The sequence below is a fragment of the Berghia stephanieae genome, chromosome 11, assembly GCF_034508935.2.
Source record: "Berghia stephanieae isolate SIO BIC M18660-M18661 chromosome 11, UCSD_Bste_1.3, whole genome shotgun sequence".
NCBI classification, from domain to species: domain Eukaryota; kingdom Metazoa; phylum Mollusca; class Gastropoda; order Nudibranchia; family Aeolidiidae; genus Berghia; species Berghia stephanieae.
The window spans coordinates 33,768,650-33,778,649 of NC_088370.1; the positions used below are offsets into that span (position 1 = coordinate 33,768,650).

The window sequence follows — 10,000 nt, forward strand, 5'->3', positions numbered from 1 at the left end:
TTCCTTGGGAAAGACTCTTTACTCACATTCTCTCACCGTACTCAGGTATAAATTGAGTACCTGGCCGTTAACAGCGTTGTCTCTGTCGAGAAAAAATGTAATATCACCTAACTGGCGTCATGTCTCGATCTTCATGTTACACGTTGTTGGTGGTCAGGGACCCCTTGTAAAGCGCTTTGAGCACGTTTAGTGGATATTGCGCTAAATAAAAGCTCAATGTTTTTGTGGTAACATTTTAACCCAGGCTCAATGAGAAGCCAACGAATCGTTTGTCCAGAGACAGTTAATCCCAACCGTGTGCTGATTTCAATTTGTGTGCTCATTTTGCAATTTCCATATTTTGAATAATGGGTTTTAGAAATCCAGGACCCTTTAACAGTTATCACAAATTCCATAAATTATACACCGAAAGAATGTTTTGTCTAAGATTCCGAAATATGTGACCCTTCGCCTCAAAACGGTATTAAGTCGGGTTATTTAAAATGTTGAAAATTGAATTTATAGCCAGAAATATCAGACTTGTGTTGAGTTTGTATGTTTTATTGATGAGAATGGATACCATATTTTATGGTGCTAATGCCAACAATTTATATTTTTGACCAGTTTGACATTTAATTCGGCTTTTAAGCATTTGGTTCGTTCCGACATAATACCGTTTTGAGACGATGGGAAACATATGTCATATGTCATTGCATTTATTCCAACAAGCCAGTAAGGAGGTATTAGCGGAATCAAAGTGTCCGGTCTCTTTCGTAATTGAATATATATATATATATATATAATATATATATATATATAATATATATATAATATATATATATATATATATGTATATATAATATAGTATATATATATATATATATATATATATATATAGAGAGAGAGAGAGAGAGAGAGAGAGAGAGAGAGGGGGGGCGGAGAGGGAGAGAAAGAGAGAGAGAGGGGATATAGAGAGAGAGAAAGAAATAATAAGGTAAACATTAACTAAATTACAGTTCACACAATCCTCTTATGAATCGTGATCACTATATTATCATCATCTTGATGTCTATTTCATTAATACAGAAAATAATCCAGCAAATTCCCTGTCTTTAACTCACTCAACCCTAACACCGACTATATCCGTAGTTTACCCGGGGTTACTTTTACCCCATGGCTATTTGTTACATTTTTCTGAGACAAATTATAGGCATCAAGTATGAAAGCTAGTGTTTTTAGTTTATGCATGTTGATGATTATATAGTTGGTCATGCGGTCACCCCAGACAGACCATGGACCACATCCTGTCCGAATGCTCGCTGGGACCTCACTGCACCAATGCTGACCTGAGGGAATGCAACCAGACTGCCCGGGACTGGCTGACTCACTGGCGCGACAAGATATGATGAGTTGGATAAAACTATCTATGTACACATGTTCATTGTTAATACATATTTTCCAATGTTGAAAAATAGCAAAAATCTCTAGGGTTGAGTGAGTTAATGAAGTACGAACTTTGTTTTGTTTGTTATTTTTAGTTATTTTATTTAAACAGCGCATGCAACTTTAATCGGATTTTCCCGATACGTCCACACTTATTAATAAATTAACATGATTTTATAATGGGAAATGAAGGGAAGACAGAAAGGCTAGACGTTGGAAGATAACAGAGAATAAATACCTCATTTGCAGGTTATTTATTTATTCATTTATCTATTTATTTATTAATAAATTTATTTATTTATTTATTAATGTATTTATGTATGTATTTATTCATGTATTTATGTATATATTTTTTTTTATTTTTTAATTTTTAAATTTTTTTTTTATTTATTTATCTATTTATTTGTTTGTTTATTCATTTATTTGATCCTACTTTATTTATTAATATCAAAGAATCCACGAGCACATCATATTAGCCGGTCCGATACCTGAACGCAATGATGGGCATTTTTCTACTTATTGCACTTATTTGCAGGTCTGATAACCCAATTCCTTATGAGCTCATTGTTGTTATGACGTAACATATTGTCCATTGCAACAATGTTAAACTAGGCCCGTAAGTGGCCTCGGACGTCAGACCTGTAGATAAGTACACGTCGATGAAAGCCAATTAACTTTCATTTTTTTAATGTATCTATTTATTTAACTATTTTATTTATTCATTCATTCATTATCTATTTGACCCTACTCTATTAACCTCTTAGAATCCACGTATACATATTAGCCTGTCTGAGAAAAGAGATTGGAGAGGGGAAAGGAGAGGAGAAAGAAGAAGAGAGATAGAAAAGAAGGAATAAAAGAGAGAAAAAAAAAAAAAAAAAAAAAAAGAGAGAGAGAGAGAGAGAGAGAGAGAGAGAGAGAGAGAGAGAGAGAGAGAGAGACTGAGGTCGAATTACTTCGGCAGATCTTTTGATGTGTTTAGTCTTGTCCGACATTTTGATATTTTACCTCTGTGAACTCAATAGATAGAATTTATATATTTTCCTTTTTATTATTTGATTAATCATCTTATAAAATGTCATTAGTCCATAGCTTATCCATGCTGTCAAATTCCAGAAGTGGATAAATAAAATTCATTTTATCTTATCTCAATTTAAACGTCTCCATTTTAAAATCATTAGAATTATTATCACATATTTTCTCTCTTTTCGTTGCAGGTGAGTTATTTCTTTCGACCAGTTCTACAGAACATTGCAATGATTGCTCCACACATTCTACGTGATCTGAGGATCATCTCCTTCCTGACCCTTATGCCAACTCTCCAATGAAATATGTGGTAGCCCATCATTTACTTGAGTGTCGCTTTCTCGAAGATCCCAGGTGCGGCTTCTTTCAACCACCCCTAACTATTAGTAATACAGTGTCGTTCAATATCACGTGGAACAACAGCAAGAGGTGTCGTGTTACAAGACCGAATATAGATAGTTCGAAGATGACGTCAATCAGGTCTTTGTTATTGTTTTTTGCCATCCGCGTTTATGAGTAATGCTCACTGAACTGTATTAATCCGACTATAAACGTTCATGGATACACACAGTTTTGTGTGTTGATCCGTTATACTTCCGGATGGCAATGTTATGAGCTTCTCAGCCAAGCGCATACTATCTATATCAAATTAAGAAATTGGATTCAAGAGTCTCAATAGATAGAATGCGCTTGGCCAAGGAGTTCACAACATTGCCATCCGGAAGTATAACGGACCAACACACAAACTCTTTGTAACCATGAACGTTTATAGTCAGGTTAATACAGTTTAGTGAGAACAACTCACAAACGCGGATGGCAAAAACAATAACAAAGGCCTGAGTGACGTCATCTTCGAACTATCTATAGATAGTATGCAGATGACGTCACTCAAGCCTTTGTTATTGTTTTTGCCATCCGCGTTTGTGAGTTGTTCTCACTAAACTGTATTAACCAGACTATAAAAGTTCATGGTTACACAGAGTTTGTGTGTTGGTCCGTTATACTTCCGGATGGCAATGTTATGAGCTTCTTGGCCAAGCGCATTCTATCTATAGTCTGATATCTCGTCCTCCCAGCAACCAGCAGCTTGATTCTACACAAAGAAAATCAGTACATTTTATTCTTCGTGCTGACTCGAACTTTTTCATATGTCATGTTGTGACCAACAAAAAAAACGGTCTGTAACCTTAAACGTTTATAGTCTGGATAATACAGTTTAGTAAGAATTACTCATAAACGCGGATGGCAAAATAACAAAACAAAAAAACAACAAATAACAAAGACCTGAGTGACGAAATCTTCATTCTATCTCAGACGATGCGTATTTATGTCAGGTCGTGTCAAGTCGGTAAACATCCTCTGGCTCATAATGTTTACATTGCAATTTGGCACGGGTATACTCAGATTTCTACAGTGTCCTGCGCTTGGCTAAGACGCTCGCAACACTGCCATCCGAAGTATAACGGATCAACACACAAAACTATGTGTAACCTTAAACTTTTATAGTCTGGTTAATATAGTCTAGTCAGAACTACTCATAAACGCGATGGCAAAAAAATAATAAAGACCTGAGTGACGTCAACTTCATTCTATCTATATTCAAATGTGATGTCTTCTCACCAAATTCTCTTAGACTATAAACTTTTAGAAATGTATTTGTACGATTGATGTAGCGGGAAGAAATGATGTGTATTTTATTTAAACGCATACCATCAATACACAAAAAAGGTCATGTTTACCTACTTGACATGGAACACCCACATACGGAAACAGTCCCTTAGATTCATGTCTGATTTTTCATATTTTCATACCATCAATACACAATAAATGTCATGTTTACCTACTTGACATGAACACCCACATACGGAAACAGTCCCTTAGATTCATGTCTGATTTGTCATATTTTCATACCATCAATACACAATAAATGTCATGTTTACCTACTTGACATGGAACACCCAAATACGGAAACAGTCCCTTAGATTCATGTCTTATTTGTCATATGTGACCCTCCGTCTCAAAGCGGTATTATGTCAGGATACACTCATTTAGGGAAATTGAATTCATTGCCACAAATATCAAGCTTGGGTATAATTTCTGTAGGTCATAGTGGAGTATAAAGACTATTTCTTGCTTAACAAAAACTTCTAAGGTCCAGTTTCTCATCATTCTATCTCTAAATTGACTTTATTGGGTCTGAATCATCCCGACATAATACCGTTTTGAGACGGAGGGTCACATATTTCATGATAGTTTCCGGGCTTTACTTGTAAGATATTATGACTAACAACATAATAGTCGAACAACTCAAAGCCCTGCAGGTAATTGGATTCAATAGTCTGACGTCACGTCCGCCCAGCAACAAGCAGTTTGGTTCTAAACAAAGAAATCGGTAGTTTTTATTCTTTAACTATAACTTTTTTTCATGTAATGTGATCAGAATGTATAAAAGTCAAAACATGATCAGATTTATAATGTTTTAAACTTCTCTGGATATACTTTTATGCTCGTCGGAGAAGTATTGTTCCGATAGTTTAGAACCAGTTACTAAGTTACTATGCGTCATTACGAGGGAAGTGACGTCACGACTGTTGAAGCCTATTGTTTGAGTACTCAATGAACTCACCTATGTAAACGGCTTATGCCTGTATCAAATGACAAGAATTTGTGAAATTAAACGGGTTTTTGGTGATATTAAAACTGAAGATTTAAGAGACTTTTCCCCCCGTTTTGAAATTATCATGAAATCAAAATAGGCCGTCGTTACCATGGCAACCATTATGCATTTCCGCAGTCTGCTTCTTAGTTTTTCTGCTTCGGGCGTTAGTTGAACGTGAGTGAATTTATTTCTTGATATATTTAGTAAAGATTAAGTTTGTTTTAATTTAAAGTCACACAGTGTGGCTAATCTGTTGGTGACGTGAGCTGGGCTGAAAAATAAATCGAGTTTATTTGAATTTATGGGGTTTGCGGCGAAGTGCACTTATTTGAAAGTCTGTTAACTCACTCAATCCTAGATATTTTTCCACTTTTCAAAATTGGAAAAAAAAATATATTAAAAATGAGCATGTACATAGATAATTTTATTCATACCATTATCATGTAAAAAACTAAAAACATTAGCTTTGATACTGCGCCTATAATTTGTCTCAGAAAAATGTAATAAATAGTCATGGGGTAAAAGTAAACCCTGGCAAACTACGGATATAGTCGGTGTAAGGGTTGAGTGAGTTAAGCCCCTCCTTACCACATTCGTCACATTCGTTCCGATGCATCCGATAATTTTCTCATTCTAATTTTTCTTGTACATCAGAAAATCTAAAGAAATGCTTTGGTGACAGCTATAAATACTAAACACTGTTGTAGACATTGTTGTGCTGAACAACATTCTGTATAGAATCCACTTGGTACTTTCTTGTTTGATTAGGAAATGTCTATTTTTGTGTCGGGTGGCTGTGAATTTTCGGGGAAAATTCTAAAAATAGCTGGTAAGGAGGGAGTTAACCCATAATGTTATGGTTCGTTCTCGACATGGAAATACTTTCAGACCAAAACAAAATGGCGTCCGTCCATTACAACATTGTTAAGACAGACCATTAATAGGATTCAATAGTCCGATGTCACGTCCGCACAGCAACCAGCAGCTTGGTTCTAAACAAAGAAAATCGGTACATTTCATTCTTCATGCTGGCTGGAACTTTTTCACATGGCATGTGATCAGAATGTATAAACGTCAAAACATGATCAGATTTATAATGTTATTCTCCTCTGGATACACTTTTATGCTCGTCGGAGAAGTATTTCACAAGGGCGTCCGCCATTGTTCCCATTGTTTAGAACCAGTTACTAAGTTACTATGCACTATGCATCATTAAGAGGGAAGTGACGTCACGCCTGTTCAAGCCTATTGTGTTATCAGGCCTTAAGATATGTGACCCTCCGTCTCAAAGCGGTATTATGTCAGGATACACTCAGTTAAGGAAATTGAATTCATTACCACAAATATCAAGCTTGGGTTTAATTTCTGTAGGTCATGGTGGAGTATAAATACTATTTCTTGCTTTACAAAAACTTCTAAGGTCCAGTTTCTCATAATTCTTTCTCTAAATTCACTTTATGGGGTCTGAATCATCCCGGCATAATACCGTTTTGAGACGGAGGGTCACATATTTGATAATGATATGACTTGTGAAGTTATTTACTTTAATACAGACTAACCTGGACTGTGTACACAGTTCAAATATTGATAGAACGGAATTAATATTTTGATATAGATACTATGCGCTTGACTAAGAAGCTCACAACATTGCCATCCGGAAGTATAACGGACCAACACACAAAGCTATGTGTAAGATTGAACGATTATAGTCTTGTAAATACAGTTATTAATACGCTTCAACAGTCATGTCGTCACTTCCCTCGTAATGATGCATGCTAACTTGGTAACTGGCTCTAAACTATCGGAACAATGCCGGACGCCCTTATGAAATATTTCTCTGACGAGTATAAAAGTGTATCCAGAGGAAAAAAAGAAACATTATAAATCTGATCATGTTTTGACTTTTACACATTCTGATCACAAGACATATGAAAAGTTCTATCCAGTAAGAAGAATAAAAAGTACTGATTATCTTTGTTTAGAACCACGATGGCCGCCGTTGCTGGGCGACGTGACATCAGACTATTGAATCCAATTAATTTTTTGATATAGATAGTAGATATGCGCTTGGCTAAGAAGCTCACAAAATTGCCGTCCGGAAGTATAACGGACCAACACACAACGCTATGTGTAACCATGAACGTTTATAGCCTTGTTATTACAGTTATAAATTGAGAATTTCTCATACCCGTGAATGACAAAAACAAAAGAACAAACAAAAAACAACAAAGACTCGAGTGACGTCAACTTCATTCTATCTATATACATTGACCTTGACTATGTACTTAGTTCAAATATTGATAGAACGGAATTGACGTCATTCATCTCTTTGACAATGTTTATACCCAGCGATTTTTATGAACAGTTCTTTAAACGTCTAAGGTTACACATCGTTTTGTGTCTTTGTACGTTATATCCGACTGTACGATGTTGTGAGTATTTCAACTAAAGGCAAAGCATCCATACGATTATTGAAGTGTCATTCTCTACTATTGGGAGTGAATTTCTTTGATGTACTTTGTAAGATTATGTATTAATAGGTTTCAACAGCCGTTACGTCATTTCTCTCGTAATGACCCATAGTAACTTAGTTAATGGTTCTAAACTATCGGAACAATGGCGGACGCCCTTATCAAATACTTCTCCGACGAGTATAAAAGTGTATCCAGAGGAGAAAAACATTACATTATAAAACTGATCACGTTTTGATTTTCATACATTCTGATTACATGACATATGAAAAGGTTCAAGCCAGCATGAAGAATAAAAAGTACCGATTTTCTTTGTTTAGAACCAAGCTGCTGGTTGCCTTGCGGACGTGACATCAGACTATTGAATCCAATTATTACGTTGATATATTTATTGACCTTGACTATGTACACAGCCCGAATATTGATAGAACGGAATTGACGTCATTCATCTCTTTGTCATTGTTGATAGGGAATGAGATTAGCGGAAGAGTAGCGTCCCTTGATTGGACGTCACCTATTGTCTGTGACGTCACCGGCGGAAAAGTTATTAGAGAGAGAACGTCATGTTGGTTGTGCGCATGCGTCTCTCGTCCTCGCGGAGAGAACCTCAATTTGGTTTTGAAGTGTCTCAAGCCGCTTTCACTGGAAGCGAGGACGAGAGACGCATGCGCACAACCAACATGACGTTCTCTCTCTAATAACTTTTCCGCCAGTGACGTCACAGACTATGGGTGACGTCCAATCAAGGGACGCTACTCTTCCGCTAATCTCATTCCCTATACCCAGCCATTTTTATGAACAGTTCTATAAACGTCTAAGGTTACACGTCGTTCTGTGTGCTTGTACGTTGATTTCGGTTGTACGATGTTATGAGTATTTTAACTAAAGGAAAAGCAATCAACAGATAATTAAAATGTAATTCTCTACCTTTGGGAGTGAATTTCTTTGACTGAGAACATCGAGTGAGTGTTCAGGAGTAAAAATTAGATTGGGTTGGCTTTGTCGTTATTTTCTGTAGTTGATTGATCTCTGATGGAAGACTTTTTGTTGGGGGGGGGGGGGAGGGGAGGCTCTTTCTGTACTTGAAATGTAAAATCGAGTTATTTTATATTATTATTATTAAATATACGGCTTTTTGTTGGTTTGAATTGATTTATTTTATACAATATTGAACCGATTCCAACGCATATTTAAATAATCTTTTCAAGATCTGTTTTGAAAGTATGAAAATAGACAAAAGTAAATCTCTCTTCCCCCCCCCCCCCCCCCCCCCCCCCCCCCCCACCTTTATGGACAATAATACGAGTAATTTAAGTGCAGCTATGTGGTTTAGTGGTATGACATTCGCTTTCGGATCGGACGGTTCTAGGTTCGGGCCTCGCTCGGTACATAGTTGAGTCCTTGGAGAAGGCTCTTTACTCTCATTCTATTACCGTACTCAGGAAAAAAATTGTAATATCGCTTAACAGGCGTCATGTTGCGTCCTACATGTTAAATGTTGCTGTTGGCCAGGGAGCCCTTGTAAAGTGCTTTGAACACGTCTAGTGGATTTTGCGCTACATAAAAGTGCAATTATTTTTTTAATTGCATTAATTCGTGTCCTACAATGTTATTTCATACATGTTATCTATTAGTCATGGACAGACTCAATATCATCACTATGCCGTGAGCAACGGGATACAAACTCAACCTCTTCTGATCGAATCGAATTACAACCTAGAATCGTGATTTATTTGTACTTCATAAGAAATGTATTATCTCTATTATCGTATTATCATTCACGATTTTTAGACGTTCAGTTTAACAGTTATAATTAGATAGAATGAAGATGACGTCACTCGGGTCTTTGTTAATGTTTTTTTTTTTTTTGCCATCCGCGTTTATGAGTAATTCTCACTAAACTGTATTTTCCAGACTATAAATGTTCATGGTTACACATAGTTTTGTGTGTTGAGCTAAGAAGCTCACAACATTGCCATCCGGATGTATAACGGACCAACACACAAAACTATGTGTAACATTAAACGTTTATAGTCTGGTTAATACAGTTTAGTGAGAATTACCGATAAACGCGGATGGCAAAAGACAATAACAAAGACCATAGTGACGTCAACTTCATTCTATCTATACTTCTGGATGGCAATGTTGTGAGATTCTTAGCCAAGCGCATGTTATCTATATATCAGGGACTCCTTATCTATATTTTATCTTCTACGATTTCAGAAGACGAGTTGGACACTTATAAGTGATTTACGTATAATGCTATTATCATTTACCATTTTTAGACATTATGTTTGACAATTATACGTGACTTATTTATCTTATTAACATTCGGGAGTTTTAGACGATGAATTGGACACCTATGAGTGCCTTATAATGCTATTGTAATTAACAATTTTTAGACATTATGTTTGACAATTAT

At 36.1% G+C, this 10,000-nt stretch overlaps 1 protein-coding gene across 1 annotated transcript in view; it reads left to right on the forward strand.

Moving 5' to 3' along the window:
* The first annotated feature begins 2,639 nt into the window (after nucleotides 1-2,639).
* LOC144956285 (G-protein coupled receptor GRL101-like) overlaps nucleotides 2,640-10,000 on the forward strand; it is a 163,294-nt gene continuing 155,933 nt past the window's right edge. Inside the window, exon 1 of the mRNA XM_078886762.1 lies at nucleotides 2,640-2,802. The gene's annotated coding sequence lies outside the window, so the exon portion shown is untranslated. The remainder of the gene's footprint in view (nucleotides 2,803-10,000) is intronic.